The sequence below is a fragment of the Hakea prostrata genome, chromosome 2 (assembly GCF_041222555.1).
Source record: "Hakea prostrata isolate BN-2017 chromosome 2, UWA_Hpros_2, whole genome shotgun sequence".
Classification (NCBI taxonomy): domain Eukaryota; kingdom Viridiplantae; phylum Streptophyta; class Magnoliopsida; order Proteales; family Proteaceae; genus Hakea; species Hakea prostrata.
Window position 1 is genome coordinate 18,312,963 of NC_142601.1, and position 20,607 is coordinate 18,333,569.

Genomic DNA, 20,607 nt, shown 5'->3' on the forward strand with positions numbered 1-20,607 from the left:
TAGTTAAGGAATTAACTGTCCTTACCTTGATTATTGAAGAAGATGATCCAAAGATCAAAGAGAGCAACTCCAAACTTAGCAAATAGACTCCTAACAATCATAGATACAACATTAGGGAAGATGCCTAAAAGATCTGAGAGCAAACGAATTAAATCGGGCAAAAACGAAGCTACCGACTCCTTTGGTCGAGTGCACAGTAGATCGCCTGGCGATCGACCAAGCCGATCAGACGGAATTATGCAGTTCGCTTTGGCCATAACTTCCTCGTTTGAAGTTGGAATGATCCGAAATTCGAAGGGGAACTTCCTAGGATGTATTAGAATCATATAGGAAGATAAAAACATCAAGTCATGGTTAAAATTTGGGTTCTTGATTTAACCCAAGAATTTAGGGTTTCAACCTTATGGTTCCCATAAAAAGGTTGAGATCACAAAATGAAAGAAAATTAAATAATTGGCCAAAGGCAATAAGAAAATCATAGGAAAACTAATTTAGGTTACTAGAAATATTACCCATGAGGTTTCCCTCGCATGGAAGGTTAACAAGAGTTTCCAGAACTCAAGCAAGGGTTAGGGTTTCAAGAAAATCTTCGGCTAGGGTTGAGATCATGATGATTATAGATCTCAAAGAAACGAAGGAGATCACGAAGGGATGGTTGCAAGGATGCAGCATCAACTTCCTGATCTCAATCAAGAACAAGATCAAGAAAAGAGAATTAATAATTCAGAAGAGATACTAACCTTGAATTGTAAGAACAGAGAAGAGAGGCTTTAGATCTGCAGAGGAATCTTCGAAATCATCAGAGAGAGTTTCGGAGAGGTGTTCTCACGTTCACAAAGTGTTTAGGAGGCAGCCGTAACAAAGAAATACGAAGTAGGGTTTAAATAAGAGTGAAAAACCCTAAAATTACAATTTCTCGGATTTCACCTTCCTTTGGTCGAGTGGCCCACTCGACCAGTCAGTCGACCAAGGCAGACAGTAAGGAATAATCAGGGATTTGGAGGATCAAATGGGCTTTAAACCTTACGAGCTTTTGCATACACATCAAGTAACAAGTCAAGTGTGAAGAAATACCTTCAAACCAAGTCAGATAATACTCCAAGTCCTTCAACTAATCTTATCTTCAGACAACTGCAGCTTCCTTTCCAAATCTACACAGACATCCAAGTATGGAACTCAATCAACAACATCCATGGGTTCAGAGTCAAACACCATATCTTCTACTGATATGGCCCATAGTTGGCTTCTTTCTTTACTCCGGGTCTTCGGACCTAAAAACAACCGGGTTACCGGGTCAAGGTCAGGGTTAGGTTAGGGCTAGGTTTCACAGTGATGGACCTACCCAAAGAAGTACGGTGCTATGACTTAAAGCATGTCTGCCTATAGAGACCAGCTTACATAGAGTTAGACTCATACATAAATTGTTGCCTCATATCATATCATCTTATGCTTTGTTTGTGATACTATGTTAGTTATGCTATTATGGAATAACTTGCCCTGCTGAGTTTCTTTGAAACTCACTCCTTTTTGTACAATATCTTTTGTTAGACTATTCTACAGGTTTTGATGGCTATGAAGCACAATATGAGGAAGCACAAGATGAAGAAGCGTACCATACGCAAAGTGCTGGCGATTACGAAGATTACTTTGAGGATCCCTCAAGTGGTCTCTCTTGTTACCAGGATTAGCCCTACTGTGGAGTGGGAGCGTCTGAGCATCATCGATGAAATCTATGTCTATGAGGACATCCTTTATAAAGTAGAAAAGAATCTAGTTTAGTTAGATTATATCTTCTTTCTTGTCTTTAGAAATGGTTGTAATCCCATTTGATTATCGAACTACATTCCGCTGTACTCGTGGAGTGAGATTCCGCCTCACTCTACTTTTGATTTATATATCTATTGGTATCTTTTCCGCACTCTGATGAATATCTCGTTACTTTACCTTGATTCATTTGAATAATATTGTTAACCTTGATTTAGTCTTGTTCTTGATTATATTGTTGTGAATGTGGGAGGTTGATTTCTCTAACTACTGGATCTTGTGGACTGTGGATCACACACTCGGGTATGCCAGATAGGGTACCGGCTGGGTGGATGTGACAAAGTGGTATCAAAGCCCACAGTTCCAAGTGAAATCCTAACCACAGAAACAATGATAGAACATTCCTGAGTCATAAATCCAGAAGTGACTCAAGTATTCTTAGAAGTGAATAATAGAACACTTGAATTAGAAACTTAAAAGTGAAGAATAATATACTCTGAATAATACACAATAATTCTGATTTAACAAACATCACTTAATACAACAAAAGAAATGCATAATGTACAATAAGATGGTGAAACAAAAGTGAACTTCATTAATTTTAGGAAAGTTCTACAACAAGTTACATTTAAGAAACAAAAAAGGAAATCCTAGTACAATCTATCTAAGACTACTATCTCTGATCTCTAAGTGCTCTAACATCCTCTACAACCTGAGTCAACTGTGACTCCATCCTCTCCTGTCTCGCCTCTATCCTCCCTAACATGCAAGTCATAGAGCGCATCTGTGCACACAGCTCTGCAGTCTCTAGAACTGTTAGTGAAGGGCCTCCGGTCTCAAAGTGTGATGATGTGGGAATATCCTGATGACCCTGATCTGCCTCACGCATCTCAATGTCATCTCCTGCCTGGTCATCTGTATCTGGACCTGCATCCTGATCACCATCATCTAACTCATCATCATCCTCATCAGTCTCAAGACCATCATCATCATCTAACCTCTCGGTCTGAGTAATCTGCATCTGCCGAATAGTCCTGGTTTCGATGGCATAGCCAAGCAATCGTCTCTGCATCGGTGTATCCTCCAACCTCACACCGAAATGCCAAAAGACAAGTGTGAGTAGACGACCGAAGCAAAGGTTCCTTATGCCCGGTGACGTCACGACCTCTAGCATGACGTTCTAGATGATGAAGGAAAGATCAATCTCGAAACCCTGATATATGTGGTAAATCAGTAGAGCATCCATCACTGATACTCTCTCGTGATGCCCCGCCTTTGGGATGATGTTGTGGCCTACAATGCGACCGATGATTCTAGCCGAATCAATCATCTGTGCACTAGTCCGTGGCATATAACATCTGTCATCTCTCCAGAGTGTGATGCAAATCTCATGAAGCTCATGTGGTAGTAAGAAAGCATCTATCTCTGCCCCAGTCGGTATCCATACACACTCATGAGGATAGTGTGGTACTCTGAAGATCTCAGCCAGTGTGCTAGTAGAAAATCGAATCCGTGTCTCTCGAACTCGACTCTCTAAGATCAACTCGAATGGACCTCGTCTCCTACCCTCCTCGACTGATGTAAGGTTGCCATAGAACAACTTCACTAAATCCGGATAAACTAGAAGATCCTCAGTAAAAAGATGCGTCCACTCCATCATATCGAATCTCTCGACGGATCCGAAATGTGGTAAGCTATCGTAGCTTTGAGTAATTTGCCATACTCAATGCGGCACCGCTCGAAGAAGGCCTCATATAAGTACTCCACTCGGGGTGTACTTGAATAGATCTCTGCGGTTAACCTCGTCTCTCGGCTCCAAAAGTGGAACTCCGACCTCTAGCTACGCCTCTCCTCCCACCCTGTCATCCGCGAGGAGGCATGATGTCAATATAGCTATAAAGAAGACGAGAAGAGAATTGACATTAGTAGAATTTCAAAAATTTCAGCATGAAGGGTATTTTCATAATTTTATCAAAAATTTTGAGTTTGGCGAAATTTCAGTTTGAGCATACTAGCATGCGCATGATACTTAGAATAGTAGGTTAGCATGTTTTATTGGAGAAAAACATATCAATTTGATGGATTAAAGGTAAAAATTCAACAAGCATAGAAAGGGGGAAATTTCTCAAATTAGGTCAAAATGCGATTTTTGAAGTTTGGAATTGGCTTTACCAATTTAGATTCGCATGTTCTTCATATCATTGCAAGAATGTAGGATTTGATTTGAAGGCGAAACACTTTGTGGTTTGAAAATGAGAGAATATTTTCAAAAGAGGGTTTTCGGTTGAGAAATCGTTAGCAAGAAACCATGAGATCGATAGCAAGCGTTGTGAAGACGTGGCATTGTATTAAGATCACCTAGAACACATTCCTGTTCCTAGACATGTTTCCTAGCAATCCTAACAAGTAAATCATGATTTTTGGAAGAATGCATCTCAGTTTAGAATTTGTAAAGCAAGGAAATGAGAGATTTTACCTTAGATGATGTTGCAAGAATGTTGAAGACTTGTTCTTGATGTTAGATGGCCTAGAATGACTCTTGAAGACTTTAGAGAACCTTGTCCTAGAGCTCTCCCACGAAGCTTGGTGATTTGAAGTAAGAATGAAATGAAAAATGTGATTTTTAAGGTGTTTTTGGCAAGCATTGTTTGCGTGGGTCGACTGCTTGGGTTGGATTGAAGACTCGACCCAGCCACCCGACCCAAGGTGTAACATTTTGGAAATTTGGATAAATTTTGGGATTTTGATATATAATTCTTGGGTGACTTTTAATGATTAAAATGATGATTTTTAGTCTTATTTGGATATGCTAAGACTAAGGTTAAGTGGTTATTGATGGTATGTTGGAAATTTTCGATGTTTGACTTACTTTGATTTTTGCAGAATGGTTGTACTAAGGAATCGCAATATTGGTTCTAATAGTACTGGAAATGAGGAAGAAGTACTTCATGGAGATACTCCCAATGGTAGCACTGGTCAGCAAACCCATGCGAATGGTGATAATACGACTGGTATACCTAATGCTCTGGAAGTGAACAATTTTCGTGATATTGCCAACATCATGGGCAACATCATGCAGCAGCAGTCGAATCAATTCAACCAGATGATGACGGGATTCATGACTCTTCATACTGAGACTCGTACTGGTGTGAATGGGACTCCTCATACCGCAGTTCCTAATGCGGAAAGGTTAGCTGGAACTCCTCATACTCGGCTGATGGAAAGTTTTCTGAAGATGCAAGTGCCTTCTTTCACTGGTGTTACTAAGGACACTTTGTTTCCTAATAAGTGGCTGAGGGAATTAGATAAAGCATTCCGTCACTTGTAGTGTTCTGAAGCACAAAAGATCTTGTTTACCGAACAGAAGCTTCAGCAAGAAGTAGATGCTTGGTGGACCTCCACTCGTCCTATTTTGGAAACCTTGCATGTTGGTGGAATAACCTGGGAAATTTTCAAGGATGCATTTTGTAAGAACTATTTCCCTCAAGCAGTGACTGATGCAAAGGAAGCTGAGTTCATGGCCCTTACTTAAGGACTTTTGTCTGTTTTGGAATATCAACAAAAGTTTGAGGAATTGTTTTACTTTGCCCCTGAATCTGTATGACCTGATCATGCCAAGGCAAAGAAGTTTTTCAAGGGATTGCGTCCTGCAATCAAGGCTTATTTGACTGTGATTCCGATTGAGAGCTACGCTCAGGTAGTTCAAGTTTCGAAGATGATTGAAGAAAGAAAAAGAAAGTGGACGTGTGCAAAGGACGTGGCAGCCAAGGAATGATGGTTTGGTTGACCATTTGGAAAGAAGATTCGTTAGGCCTACTCCGTATCCTACTCCTAGTTTTCAGCTTAGATGTGTGAGCAAAAATTCTAGTTTTTCACCAGCTGGACAGCAGCGTCAATTCAGTGGGAACAGACCAATTGCGAATGTTCCAAGTGCTAAGTCAGTGAGTGTGAATCCTCGACCTATGGGTCCGAAGCCTCCAGTAGTAGTACCTTCAGTTGGACAGCCGGTTTGTTTTGTTTGTAAGCAGCCCGGTCATTTTGCTCGTACTTGTCCCAAGAAGCCTAATCAGCCCTATGTTCCTGTAGCAAAGAATGTATCTGCCCCTATGCCTGGAAAAGTGTTTAGTATATCTGGTACTAAACAAGATGCAAGTCATGAAGTTGTGACAGGTACTTTGTTAATCGCTTCTATTCCTGCATTTGTATTGTTTGATACGGGTGCATCTCATTCGTTCATTTCGTCTACATTCATTAGGAAGACTGACTTGATACCTAAGAATTTGTCTAGTTGTTTAATGATTATTACTCCTACTAGATCAGTTGTGAAACTAGATAAAGTGATAGAAGATTGTCCCGTTATGATTTGTGAGAAGAAATTGAAAGCCGATTTAGTGATTCTTGACATGAAAGATTTTGATGTGATTCTTGGAATTGATTGGTTGACAGCTCATAAGGCTGTAATTGTTTGTTCTTCGAGGAAAATTCAATTTTAGATTAGTAGAAATTCAGCCTTTGAATTTCAAGGTGATAAAGGAAGAATTAGTAAGAAGACTTTGTCTGCTTTGATGCAAGTCTGTGCATTAGTGGAAAGTGCTGCAGCTGAAAGTGAAGTCAAGGAAGTGAAAAAGAAGCTTGAAGAAGTTGAAGTTATTTGTGATTTCAAGGATGTCTTTTCGGATGATTTATCAGGATTACCTCCGGATAGAGAGTTGGAATTTTCGATTGAATTAATTCCAGAAGCCACTCCGGTATCTAAAGCTCCATATAGAATGGCGCCTACCGAGTTGAAAGAACTACAAGACCAGCTGAATGAACTCTCAGATAAAGGTTATATACAGCCTAGTGTATCACCTTGGGGAGCCCCGGTTTTGTTTGTTAAGAAGAAGGATGGTAGTATGCGTATGTGCATTGATTACCGTGAGTTGAACAAATTGACCATTAAGAATAGGTATCCGCTGCCTCGGATTGATGATCTTTTCGACCAGTTAAGAGGTGCAGTAGTGTTCTCGAAGATTGATTTGAGATCCGGATATCATCAGTTGAAGGTGAAAGCTTGTGACATTTGTAAGACAGCTTTTAGGACAAGATATGGTCATTTTGAGTTTAGAGTTATGCCTTTCGGTTTGACTAATGCTCCTGCAGTGTTTATGGACTTGATGAATCGAGTATTTCATGATGTGTTAGATAAGTTTGTTATTGTCTTTATCGATGACATTTTGATTTACTCAAAGAGCGAAGAAGAGCATCGGAAGCATCTTGGTATTACTTTGCAAAGACTAAGAGAGAAGAAGTTGTATGCCAAGTTTAGTAAGTGTGATTTCTGGCTTCCAAGAGTGGTATTTCTTGGTCATGTTGTTTCAGCCGGAAGGTATTCGTGTCAATCCCGACAATGTTAAGACAGTTGCCGAGTGGGAAAGACCGAAGACGGTGTCTGAAATAAGAAGTTTCTTAGGTTTGGCTGGTTATTATAGGAGATTTATTGAGAACTTTTCTAAGTTGGCTGCTCCTATGACTAAGCTAACTAGGAAAGAAGAGAAGTTCGTTTGGTCTGATGCATATGAGAAGAATTTTCAAGAATTGAAGGATAGATTGAAAAGTGCCCCGATTTTGACAATACCCGATATTCTGGTGGTCTGACATTCTATACTGATGCGTCTAAGATTGGTTTGGGTTGTGTTTTAATGCAACATGGGAAGGTGATAGCTTATGCTTCAAGACAATTGTAATATCCAGCCCTATTCTAACCTTGACCCTGACCCGGATCCACTGTTGTATTCAGGTCTGAGGACCTGAAGCGGTGGAAGAAGAGATCTATGGACCATCCTGATTGATGATCATGATTTGGAGACCGAGCCCATGGACATTGACAATGATACCCCTTGCTTAAATGCATTGTCAGTGTTTAAGGAAAGTCTGCGCATCGGAGAAGATTAATATGGTTGATGTACCAAATGACCTCCTGTACACAATCCGAAGGTATTCCCCGAAACTAGACTTCTTGATTGAATTGTGGAAGAAAACCTCACTCAATTTGACCTTGTATAGCCTTTCAAATCCCTACTTGAAGTTGCTGTTCTAAACCTGAGTTTCTGCTGAAATCATCTTGGTCGATCATTTTGGTCGATACCATCGACCAAAAGCATCGACCAAAATGTCCCAGTCTGCCAAGTTAATGATTCCATGGAATATTCCTTTTCTATTTAATATGACCTCAAGCCTTGAGCCTTTTGCAATCATTTTTCTCACCTGGGAACGTGGGGAGAGCTTCCCAAAGCAGCTCCTTGGTTAGTGTGAAGGGTATCTTATCAAAGACACTTAGTTTATCATTGATTCTTGCCTTCATCTTCTACACTAAGGTAAAACTCTTCATTCCACTCTCTACCCTACCATTTTCTACTCCTTTCTATTGTCATCTTGCTGATGGGACATTTGGAATGGTGCTGCAACCTTGCAACCACCACTCCAAGTGCCTACTCATGCTCAATCCATGATTCCCTTAGCCATTCATTGATGCTAATGCTTATATCTCATGCCTAGCATATGTATTCCATGCTTTACCTATTAACATCATACCATTTGATATCAAACTGAGCTATAAAGTGTGTTATGTTCATGTTTAACATTGCCATATGATTCCAATCGAATTTCTATTAGTTCCTCTAGCTATTGCATGCTATTCCTCATCAATGCAATCAATTCCAACTCATGCCATGATGTTTATCACTTGAACTTGATAGCTCAAATTGGGGCTTTTTAATTAGACCATTGGATTGGGTTAATTCCTTGATTTATAGTGTCCTACTACTGTTGTTAAGTTGCCTCCAAGTTCTAGATTGATCCGAACACCGGAAGACTCATTTCGGACCAAAATCCCCAAAATCCACTATTCTGCCCGAGGACTATTTTGGTCGATCATTTTGGTCGATACCATCGACCAAAACCATCGACCAAAGTTGTTGCTGACAGCAACCTTGGTCAGTTTTGACTCGAATGACATCTGATCTTCCCGACTTCTTTTCTAACTTATTATTGATGTTTGTTTAGGGCCTTAACACTTCTATTGGACTATTCTTGGTATTCTCAATTCATCATCAACTCATCCAAGGTAAGGATGGTTATATCCATAAACATATAAGTCATCAAATATTGAACTATGCTTTATTCAAAGAACGAAATCCCTAAATTTCTTTCAATCACTATGATACTGATACATATGTGTTAGAACAGTAACATTTAAATCTTTATACATTTGTTGTGTTACTCTATCATTTTGATTTGCTTATGTTTATAATGATTCGTTTCAAGATCATGATTTGAGTATTATTATGAATATGCATTGGATGCATGAGAAATGATGAGATTTGATGTGTGATTGCTTACGTATGACTTGGGATTGGAGGGTGTCCTACTGACACTTCTGTCCTTGGGCATCGGAGGGAATAGTATGGGATGTTCTCCGATGGTGCCTATCGACACTTTCCCGAGTTATTGGATGACATACATAGGAGTGTCTAGTTGTGTGGCTAGGTTCATCTTTGTCGTGTCAGACCCGAATCGGAAGGGCATTGAGACCGAACAACCCATGGTAGTGTATGGTTGGATGGGCGCTCTAGGCCGGTAGCCAATCCGGTAGGGGACATAAACCATGCTACGGATACCTGAAAGGGGCCATTTATTGGTAGAGTTGCATATGGATAGACTTGGGCTCACGGGCGCTCAAGACCGGTAACCAATTCGTGAGAGGACGTGAGAGCTTCCCGTTTACTATATGTGGATGACCAATAGGGTTGATGAGTCCGAAATCCGGGATTTTGCTGACTCTAGTGTGAAGGATACCGGAAAGGATCGCCGGGGGCGAGGAATGGACGTATCTGAATCGACTTGACCGATCGAGTAGATGACTTGCATTGGGCTAGGCTTTACCGTGACATGCGCAGCATACTTGACCAAATGGTGATGTGAGAGAGCGGTGACCGTTTCCCCTTACCATGGTTTTGATGACTTTACCGATCTTCCCCGGGCATTCCCAAGATATGGAAATGGGAGAGTGACTGATGACCCAGAGAAGTACGGTGCTATGACTTAAAGCATGTCTACCTTAGAGACCAGCATTCATAGAGTTAGGCTCATATCTGCATCATATGTTCCATATCACATTGCATTATTATATGTTCTGAATGTGTATGATTTCTAATTATGGAATAACCTCCTTGCTGAGTTCTTCGAACTCATTCCTTTTGTGCAAATGTTTTAGATTACATTCCAGGTACCGAAGATTACGATGGCACCTCCTATGAGGCGGACTATGATTCCACATACTACCCTCCGGGTAGTGGCGTCGGTGAGGATTTGTATATTGAAGCCGAGGAGGATTTTTATTCGCACCAGGGTTAGCCCCACAGTTGTGCGGGAGCGGCAGCGCTAGGTTTACTTCATCCGTACTGTTGAGGAGACTACTATTAGTATAGAAGAAACCCTAGCATAGTGCCCCATTCCCCTGGTGTATGTGTGGAACCATTGGTCTTGTAACTAACTATCTTTGAGTTTATCTTTTGACACTTAGACATGTATTTGACGTTATCACACTTCTTTTCCGCTGTTCTGAGAGAGTGGTTATCATACCTTCTCTCACCCTTATGATTATGCTTTAATGTTATTGCCTTCCGCACTCTGATTTATTTAGTCTTATCTTATTCATGATATTTAGTATTAACTGTTTTTACCATTGATTATTACTGTTCATGATTGTGTTACCGTGTATGTGGGAGGCATGGACCTCAGATCATTGATCCTTGGATTGTGGATCACATCCCGGGTATTCCAAATGGGGTACCGGCTGGGTGGATGTGACAACAATTGAAGGTATATGAGCAGAATTATCCCACTCATGATTTGGAACTTGCAGCCGTTGTTTTTGCCCTAGAGATTTGGAGACATTACTTGTATGGTGAGAAGATTGCGATTTTCACAGATCATAAGAGCTTAAAGTATTTCTTTACCCAAAAGGAGTTAAATATGAGACAAAGAAGATGGTTGGAATTAGTCTCTGATTATGATTGTGATATCCAGTATCATCCTGGTAAAGCAAATGTCATTGCGGACGCTCTTAGTAGGAAAAGTAACAAGAAGGATTTAGATTTGAATGCTTTGAGCAAGTCGTTGTTGAAGTCAATTTCAGATTTTGAATTGGAAGTTGTTTCGCAAAGTTCAGATGTTGTGCTCTCAGCCATGACAGCAAGATCCACCCTTAGGGATTGAATTGTTGCCTTGCAAGATTCGGATCCGGAATTGAGAGAGAAGATAGAGAAGATTTCTTTAAATTCTGATTTGGACCCTGATTTTAGTATATCTATGGATGGTGCGTTATTGTTTAGAGGAAGACTTTGTGTGCCTGCAACTGAAGAAGTTAAAAAGGAAATTTTGAAGGAAGCACACCAGTCAATCTTTACCGTACATCCAGGAGGTACAAAGATGTATAAGGATTTGAAAGAACATTTTTGGTGGATTGGATTGAAGTCTGATGTGGAAGATTTTGTAGCTAAGTGTGAGATTTGTCAATGTGTTAAAGCTGTTCAACAACCTCCGTCGGGATTATTGCAGCCCTTACCCTTGCTTGGTTGGAAATGGGAGAACATTACTATGGACTTCGTGACTAGTTTGCCCCGAACAAGTAAAGGTAATGACACTGTGTGGGTAATTGTTGATAGATTGACCAAATCAGCCCATTTTATTCCTATGAAGATCACTCACACTATGGATAAGTTAGCTAGGCTTTATGTGGACAATGTTGTTCGTGCGCATGGAGTGCCTGTGAGTATTGTGTCTGATCGTGACCCTAGATTTACTTCAAGATTTTGGGAACCCAATTGAATTTGAGTACTGCTCACCACCCTCAGTCTGATGGACAGTCTGAGCGGACAATTCAGATTTTGGAAGATATGCTTAGATCGTGTGTTGTTGATATGAGTGGTAATTGGGATGAACATTTAGCTTTGGTTGAGTTTGCCTATAATAATAGTTATCAGTCTACAATAGGCATGGCTCCTTTTAAAGCTTTATATGGAAACACTTGTAGAACACCTCTTTATTGGACCGAAACTGGAGAAAGGAAAGTGTTAGGATTAGAAATGATTGAAGCTACCAGTGCGATGGTAGATATGATAAGAGAAAGGATTAAGACTGCTCAGTCAAGACAAAAATCTTATGCTGATAAAAGAAGTTCGGATTTGGAATTTCAAGTTGGTGAGAACGTTTTTCTAAAGGTATCGCCTATGAAGGGTGTAATGAGGTTTAATGTGAAAGGAAAGCTTAGTCCTCGTTATATTGGACCTTATGAGATTCTTGAAAGAATTGGATCAGTTGCTTATCGTTTTTGGCTTTACCTCTGTCACTCGCTGAGACTCATAATGTATTTCATGTTTCAATGCTTCAGAAGTATGTTGAGAACCCAGATCACATACTACAGCAAGAACCTGAAGGACTTTGTGTTGATTTATCTTATAAGGAAGAACCGGTTAAAATCTTGGATAGAAAGGACAAGCAGTTAAGGAATCGAACTATCCCTTTGGTGAAGATTCAGTGGAAGAACCATACCCCTGAAGAAGCGTCTTGGGAAAAGGAAGAAGATATGGAGGAGAAGTTTCCTCATCTTTTTGGAAGTTCAGGTATACTTTCAATTTCGAGGACGAAATTTCTTTTAAGGAGGGGGGAATGTGAAACCCTGCCCTAACCTTAACCCGGATACTCTTTGATTGTAGGTCCGAAGACCCGAAGTAGAAGTGAAAGTCAACTATGGGCCATATTGGTAGATGATATAGTGTTCGACTCCGAACCTATGTGTAAAACCCAGCCCTAACCTTGACCCGGAAACCTTGTTATTTGTAGGTCCGATGACCCGGAGTAAAGTAAGAAGTCAGCTTTGGGCCATCCCAGTGGAGAACTTGGTGTCTGGCTTTGAATCCATGAAAGTTGATGATGAAGTTCTATTTATGGAAACTGAATCTTGATGAAGATCGGATTAGTTGATGGACTTGGAGTGCTCTCTATCTTGGTTTGAAGGCATTTCTACCTATTAGGTAAGTCACTTGACATGTGTACAAAACCCCTTTAGGATTGGATTTGATCGGGCCTTCAATTCCCTGTTTTGGTCTTTGTCGGCATGATTGGTCGACGATTGGCGGTGCTCGACCAATCCACTCGACCAATGAGTGTTGTCTTTGGCAATTAGGTTTTTCTTGCTCTATTTAAGCCCAATCTCTAGTCTACTTCGTATTTGCTGCCTCCAAAATCTTTGGAACGAACCAAAGACCTCTGCAAGTCATCTCCCTTGCATCCTTGGTGTTTTCTTGACGGATCTTCGTCGAAACTCTTCCTTTTGCATCAAAAGGTATGTCTACTCTCTCTTCTTCTCCTCCATCTTTGTTTTTCTTTCCTTTTTGAGTTGAGACAGTAGAAGAGATGCTGCATTCTCTGTTGCAAACATCTCTGAACATGTTCTCATGATCATCCTAAGGATTTGAGGCTAGAACAATGATCTTAACCATGATCATTGCAAGCTTTTGAAGGAATCATGACCAAACCATGATCTAATCTTGTTAAACTTCTGATTTGAATTCTGATCTCTTTGGATCTTCTATATTGATCATGTTAGTAGTTAATTACTGTGTTTTCTTTCCATGATCCATAATCTATCAATTTCTAGTTGTTCTCTTCTACCATACTATGTGTTCTTCATGAAGCATGGTAGTTACATATATGGTAGGTTTTATTTCCTTATTTAGATTTATGCTTCTAAGCCTTGTTCCTTGAAGATCTAAGTATGTTTTCATGATACCTTTACCTGAAGCAATGATCCATCCTCCTATTGTTCTTGTCTTTGATTTCTATTTCGAATTCATCAAGATCCATGGTTGATCTAATTATGGTAACTTTTTGTTTCCTAATTTGGATCTTGATACCTTGATTTGATTGGTGTTTTGAGGTCCCCTATATGTTAGAATACTACTGATGTAGTTTACCCCTTGATTAGTACCCTTTTGAACCACCAAATTCGGATTTCATATCTTAAAACTCTGTTTTTTTTAGGCCTATTGTCTGCATTGGTCGACTGATTGGTCGACTGGACCAGTCGACCAATCCACTCGACCAATGAGTACAGCAACTCCAGAATTGGTCTGTGTTGGATGTTTTGGTATCTTTTCTGTTAGGGATCTTTCCTAATATGTTGTATATACTTGTTTAGGACCTTCTTCTCAAGTTTGCCAAGATCTTACTTGATTTCTTAGGATTCCTTTGCGAGTTATAAAAGGTAAGGATGGTTATTTCCTTAATTACATAGATAGCATGAATCTAGTTTCTATATTTGAATATCATTGACATGTTTCCTAAATTAGATTCTTACAATGATATACTACTGTTGCATAACTTTGATTACAGTAGCATTACTTATTCATATTAAATTAATTCATGTATGATTTACTTACCAATTATATACAAGTGATTGTAATTATTGATTTCTTTCCATATATGAAGTTACCATATATGTGATGATATGAATTGATGCATGTGTATGCTTAAGTATGGTTTGGAAAGGAGAGGTGTCCTTTTGACACTTCTGTCCTTGGACTACTACGGGAATATTATGGGATGTTTCCAGAGATGCCCTCTGGACACCTTCCTAAACTGTTGGATGACATATCTAGGATTGTCTAGTAGTGTTTGGCTAGGATGTCCTGTTATGTCAGACCCTAATCGGAGGGGTATTGAGACCGAACGACCCGTGGTAGCAATGGGGATTCATGGGCGCTCAAGACCGGTAACCAACCCGTGAGAGGACAGGAATCACATTGTGGGGGCCATTTATTGGTAGGGTTGCATATGGTTAGACTTGGGCTCACGGGCGCTTAAGACCGGTAACCAACCCATGAGAGGACATGAGAGCTTCCCGTTTACCATATGTGGATGATCAATAGGGTTGATGAGTCCGTAGTCAGGGACTATGAGGACTCTAGTGTGAAGGATACCGGAAAGGATCGTCAGGGACGAGGAATGGACGTATCTGGATCTGACTTGATGTAACTAAGTAGAAGACTTGCATTTGGCTAGGTTTTACCCCGACATGCGCCATGACTTATACCAAATGGTTGTGAGAGAGTGTGTTGACTTAACCCCCTGCCATGGTTTGTCCTGAGGGATGAAGGACCCATTACCAATCGGCTGCTCAAGACCGGTGAAATGATCCGTGAGAGAATCCAAGATATCTTAAATGGTTGAGGATGTGAGTGGACTTTCCTAAAGAAGTACGGTGCTATGACTTAAAGCATGTCTGCCAATAGAGACCAGCATACATAGAGTTAGATTCATTCATTCATTGTTTGTCTCATATCATATTGCATTTATGTTGTTCTGGAATCCTGCCATTTATGTTATTATGGATTTTTAACTGCCTTACTGAGTTTCTTTGAAACTCATTCCTTTATTGTACAATGTTTGTTAGACTATCCTGCAGTCTTGAGTACTATGACGGTCCCTATGAAGAAGCGCAAGGCGAAGAGGCATATCTCCAGGAAGGTGATTGCGGTTACCACAATTACACTGAAGATCCCGCGAGTGGTTATGCTCCGTACGATGCTTAGTCCGACCATTGAGTGGAAGCGTCCTTGTGCCATTTATGAGATTTACACTTATAAGGATGTTGTCTATAAAGTGGAGAACAATTTAGTTACCCAATGTACTTGCTACTGGGATTAGATTTTGTCTGGTTTATTCTTTTAGAGCTACTTTTCCGCTGGTTGTAGAGTGGGATTTTTGCCTCACTTTACTTATCTGTTTGACACTCTGACTATATCTATTATTCTGATTCATTTATGATCCATTCTTTCTTTATTGGATCTATGGTTTATCTTCCGCACTTTTATTATGATTGTTCATGATTATGTTATTGTTTATGTGGGAGGTTGATCACTCGATACCTGATCTTGGGCTGTGGATCACACTCTCGGGTATGCCGGATAGGGTACCGGCTGGGAGGACGTGAGATTGGTATTGAGTGAGCCCAAGGTTCGAGGAGATCCTAACTACAAAAGACAATAACTGAACATTTCTGAGTCATTGATCCGAAATGACTCTTCTACTCTTAGAAGTGAATAATAGAACACTCGAATTAGAAACTTGACCTTTGAGGCATAATGAGAACATTTCCGAATAACATACCATAATTATACTTGAACAAATGTCACTAATGCAAGGAAAAGAAAGGTGCATAATATACAATAATTAAAGGGAAACAAAATGAACTTCATTAATTTCAAAAGTTTTTACAACGATTACATCCGAAATGCATAAATGGAAATCCTAAGGTACGGTCTATCTAGGTGATCTTCTCTCGATCTCTCGTATGCTCGAACTCCTCCGCTAGCTGAGTCACCCGATGCTCTATCCTATCTGTCGTGACTCCATCCTCTCGTACATCTGCTCTGTCCGACCTCCATCCTCTCTAGCATGGAAGTCATCGATCTCATCCGTGCTCCAAGATCCGAAGTCTCCGGAACTGCATGTGAAGGGCCACCCGCCTCGAAGTGTGATGAAGGAAACTAGTGATGCACGAGCTCGGCCCTCGTGCATATCTGCACCATCTCCGGCCCGATCATCACTATCGGGACCGATATCCTCTCCTCCATCCTCTAACCCCTGATCCTCATCCTCGATTCATCATCATCCTCACCCTCCGGACCGGGAGATCTCTCTCGATCGCTGTAGTCTCATCGACGAATGGTCGGAGTCCCAATAGAGTATCCTTGCGAACCCGGTGTCCACTGGTGTATCCTCTAAACTCACCCCGAAATGCCCGAAGATCAAAGTCGGTAGCCTCCCATAGGAAAGGTTCCGCATGCTAGGCCGCGAGAACTAAGTCCAGCATGACCTGCTGAATGATGTAGGAGAGATCGATCTCAAAGCCCATGTAGATGCGGTAGATGACTAAGGCCTCCATCACCGTGACCCGATGGTGATGTCCAGCTTTCGGCATGATGTTTCGGCCGACTATGCGACCGATAATCCGTGCGAGAATCCGTCATCCGTCCGCTGGTCCACGGAGTGAAGCATCGACGGCTATCCCATAGCGTAGAGCATATCTCGCCTAGCTCGTACGGCATCGGATGGCTGTCCGGATCTGCTCCTGCAGGTATCCACACACACTGCTTGTGGATAGTAAGGAACTGCAAGATCTCAGCCGGTGTCCGGGTAGAGAAGCGAATCCGAGTCCGGAAGACCCTGCTCCACGAGGACAAGTCTAAGTGGATGTCCTTGGCCTCGAGCCTCCTCTCGTGTAGGTAAGGTTGCTTTGAAGAACAACCTCACTAGTTCCGGGTATACCGGCGGATCCTCGGTGAAGAGATGAGTCCACTGCAATGTGTCGAATCTCTGCCGAATCCTAAAGGCTACGAGTTGGCGTAAGTGAAGTAGACGTCCCATCTCGATATTGCGATGGCTGAAGTAGGCCTCGTACGGGGAACTCGGCTCGAGGTGTGTCAAACATGGCTGGTCTCCTAACCTCCTGTCTAGGCTCGAAGGAACCCGACCTCGCCCCTAAGAGCACCTACGATGCGACCACGACCTCTACCTCGTCCTCGCCCTCCCCCTCCGCATGGTGGGTATCTGTGAAAGAGACAAGAGACAATTCCAGTTAGTGCTATTTTAAGATTTGAGCCAAAAGGGTATTTTCGTAATTTTTCGAAAAATTTCAAATTTGGGGAAATTTGATTTGAACATACTAGTATGTGCGCAATACTTGGAATTTCATGTCTATGAAGTTTGTTTGATGAAAATCGATTGAAAACTTGGATTAAAGCGAAAAATTCAGCAAGAAGGAAATTTGGGGATTTTACAATTTAGGTCAAAATTGGATTTTGGAAAAGTTGAAATTGGTTAAATCAAATTGTATGGACCTATCTACAATGTCATCTTGAGCATGTAGCATTTGATCTCGTGCGAAAATTCCAAGCGGTTTGAGAGAAAACGGAATTTTTCTAAAGATATTGATTTCGGTATAAAAACTTTGCGAGATGAACACCATTATGTTAAAACTTGTAGTCTATGCATGGCATTGTGTTTAAAACCTAGCGAATATGTTTCTAAGCATTCCTAAGCATGATTTCTAGCATTGGATACAAGTAAAGCATGGTTTTATTGAAATGCAAGCATGAGAAGATGAAAATGGAAGAAAGAATGAGAGATTTACCTTGTTTGTGAAGATTGTGTGTTGTTGTGTTGCTGTTGAAGCACCAAATCACCTCAAGAACACTTGTGAGAACTCTTGGAGACTTTCCCTAGAGCTCTCTCACCTTTGGAAGAAGTTAGAATGAGGTTGGAATGTGAAAATGAGGCTTATAATGCGAATTTTCGCATTACATCTACAATGGTCGACTCATTGGTCGGTTGGGTCGATCGACCAATCACTCGACCAATGGTCACGGAGACCTCGATTGCTGTTGAATTTTTGGAAAATGTGATTTTTGCCTTATGGATTATTGTTTGATGACTATATGGATATATTTAAGCATGATTTAAGTTTTCAAATCATTTGGACTTGTGGTTTATGTTGAAACTTCGAAATTCGGTATTTTGATGTTCTCGGTTTTGCGAGAATGGTTACTCCGAGAAGTGGGCGTGGTGAATCCGGTGGTCATGGTGGTGGTGAGATACCTCGGGGAGGTGGTGAAATACCTCATGGAGGTGGCGAGATACCTAATGTTGATCGGGGTACCCATAAGATACCTGGTGCCCGAATGTTGGAAGTTTCGAGATATTGCCAGATATTATGGGCAATATGATGCGACGACAAGCGGCTCAATTCAACGGGATGTTGGTGGGTTTCATGACTCTGCATAATGAGACCGGGCTGGTGCTAATGTGAATCCTCATGCCGCGATCTGAATGCGGGAGGTTTAGTGGAACTCCTCATACTACTTTGATGGAAAGTTTTACGAAGATGCAAGTACCCACTTTCCATTGGAGTTACCAAGGACCCCTTGTTTCCTAACAAGTGGCTCGTGAGTTGGAGAAGGCTTTCCGAGCATCTGCAATGCTCGGAAGCTCGAGAAGATTCTGTTCTTTGAGCAGAAGTTACAACAAGAAGCTGATGCATGGTGGATCTCCACTCGGCTCTGTTTTGGAAGGTTTGCATGCGGGAGTTGTAACTTGGGAGTTATTCAAAGAGGCTTTTTGTATGAATCACTTTCCGAGGCGGTAAAAGATGCGAAGGAAGCTGAGTTCATGATTCTTACTCGGGGATCTCTGTCTGTGTTGGAGTACCAACGGAAGTTCGAGGAGCTTCATTTCTTTGCTCGGATTCTCGAAGGATGACCTCGCGAAAGCAAAGAAGTTCTTCAAAGGACTGCGCCCTGCCATTAAAGCTTATCTCACGGTCCGGCCTATAGTGAGCTATGCTCAAGTGGTGCGAACTCGAAGAAGTTGGAAGAAACGAGAGAAGGAAAGTGCTCGTGTGCAAAAGCCCTGGCGATCAAGGAATTCTGGTTTTGGTGGATCGTAACGACCGTCGTTTTGTGAGACCTACACCCTACCCCACTCCTACCTTTCGGGCTAAGAGTGTAGGTCGGAACACGGGTTTTCAGCAGCCCGGCCGGTTTAGAACGGTATGGCGGAACCGACCACCAGCAAGTGCAAGTGCAAGGCCTTTTGTTCGAAGCCCTCTGTTGCAGCCACCTGTTGGATCCGGCAATCCTGTTTGCTTCTCTGCAAGCAAGCTGGTCATTTTGCTCGTGCCTGTCCGAAGCGGCCTACCTGACACCTTTGCCCGGTGGTGAAGAGTGCCCCTGCTCCTCCCTCCTGGTAGAGTTTTCGGTATTTCCGGTCTTGAGCGGGATCCAAGCCATGAAGTGATTACGGGTACATTGTTAGTTGCTTCTATTTCTGCATTTGTCTTATTTGATACGGGTGCATCTCATTCGTTCATGTCATCTGCATTCATCAAGAAGACTAACCTAATCCCTGAGAAGTTTTCTAGTTGTTTATTGATTAGTACACCTCTGGTCTGTTGTGAAACTAGATAAGGGGTTATCTAAATGTCTGTGTTGATTGGTGAGAAGAACTTGGAAGCCAATTTTGTAATTCTTGACATGAAGGACTTCGATGTTATTTTGGGAATTGATTGGTTGACAGCCCACAAAGTCTGTGTTCCTTTGTTCCTCAAGGAAGATTCAGTTCCATATTTGTGGAAGTCCGGTCTTTGAATTTCGGGGTGAAAAGAGAAGGGTTTGTAAGAAGGTGCTGTCGCACTTGATGCAAGTCTATGCCCTAGTGGATGATGCTTCATCCGAAGGCAAGGGTATAGTGGAGAAAGAGTCGATGAGGTCGAGTTGTCTGCGACTTTGTTGATGTCTTCCACGATGATCTATCGGAGTGCCTCAGACGAGGGATGTCGAATTTTCTATTGATCTCGTCCACTGGTGCCGCTCCGGTATCTAAAGCTCCGTATAGGATGGCTCCTCTGAGTTGAAAGAGCTGCAAAATCGGTTGAATGAGCTCATTGATAGAGGTTTTGTACAGCCTAGTGTGTCACCTGGGGAGCTCCGGTCTTGTTCCGTCAAGAAGAAAGATGGTAGTATGCTGCTTGTGCATCGACTACCAGTGAGTTGAATAAGTTGACTATCAAGAATAGATATCCGCTGCCCGAATTGATGATCTCTTCGATCGGTTGAAGGGTGCGATTGTGTTCTCAAAGATTGACTTAAGGTCAGGATATCACCAATTATTGAGAACTTTTCTCGGTTGGCTGCTCCTATGACTAAGTTGACCAGGAAAGAAGAAAAGTTTGTTTGGTCTGAC